Here is a 1,411-nt window from a genome sequence, read left to right as displayed (position 1 = left end):
TTGGTGGGTTATTTTTAAGGGTATGGTGTGACAAACGATAGCTAAGTTTGAAGGAATTATTGAAATATTGATTTGATTTTCAGTTTAAAATTGCTGAAAAGGACCTAGAACTTAAAGCAGCCTATATCAAATCTGGACCGTTTGGATTATTTTCTGTTGCATATATTAAGCATTTTTATTTTTTTAAATTTATTCTTTTCTAGGTGACTTTTGTCGGTGTACTAATACTATCATGCCTAAACAAGAGGAATTACACCTAACCTACGGAATTACACCTTATTGACTAATTTCCTATGTCTGTGAGACTGTGACACACCAAAATATCAACTCATTAACTCTGCAACAAACAAAATGCTTTAACTATTGAGCTAGGAGAGGTAGAAATGAGAGAGATGATTTGAAAATTGTAGTGGCTGACCTAAAAATAACCATCGAGGATCTAATGAGAGAAAAGAGTATTCTGATTAAAAAAAGTGAAGACATAAAAAATGAGAGAGATGACTTGTTGGTGGTCGTCATAGACCTAAAAGAAACAATAGAGGAACTAAAAAGGGGAAACAGTTCTGGGACTGTCCAAAAGAGAAAGGAAGTTGCAAGTGAGGCACATATTAAGCTTGAAAATGAACTCAAATCTGTGAAATCTAGTCAGTGTGCTGAACTTGAAAGAAACAGACAACTTCAAGAAGATCTAGGAAGAGTTAAAAATGACCTAGAAAAATCTCTATAGTGGACTTGGTCCTCTGACACAATTGCTGTCATGTATACAAGTAATGGTGGGAACAGACAAGGAGTCAGGTTTCAAAAGGAAAAGACTCCCTACAATCCACATAGCAAATATGTTACTGTCCCTGATAACTGACTTTGCACTCACTGTGACAACATTGGTCACTTTAAAGAAAACTGTAAGGCTAGAATTCAGTCCTAACAGAAAAATAAGGTTTTTATTGAAAAGGTAACTGCTGCTAAAGAACCTGGTCCCTCTGTTAAAAAACGTGCATTGCCTACCTGGACAAAAAGAAGTTGAATTCGTCCTTTTCCTCACTACAAGGGACCCAAACTTATTTGGGTTCCTAAGTCTAATCCTTTATTCTCTTGTGCAGGGAGCAGTAAAAGGAAGCAACCAAAAATGGTACATGGATAGTGGCTGTTATAAGCACATGACTGGAAGAATCGATGATTTTCTTTCACTCAAAGCCCTGCAAGGAGGGAGTGTGTCCTTTGGCAATGGCAAAAAGGGATACGTTCTAAGAGTAGGAAGAATTGGGAAGTCATTCACTCACTCAATTGAAAATGTGTACTATGTGAGTGGCTTAAAATATAGCCTACTGAGTGTTTCCCAAATCTGCGACAAAGAAAACAAAGTGGAATTTATGTCAAAAGTCTGCACAGTCACAATTCTTATGACTGGTGA

Source organism: Nicotiana tomentosiformis, chromosome 10 (genome assembly GCF_000390325.3).
Source record: "Nicotiana tomentosiformis chromosome 10, ASM39032v3, whole genome shotgun sequence".
NCBI lineage: Eukaryota > Viridiplantae > Streptophyta > Magnoliopsida > Solanales > Solanaceae > Nicotiana > Nicotiana tomentosiformis.
The sequence above is the reverse complement of the archived record's forward strand: the minus strand, read 5'-3'. Positions refer to the sequence as shown.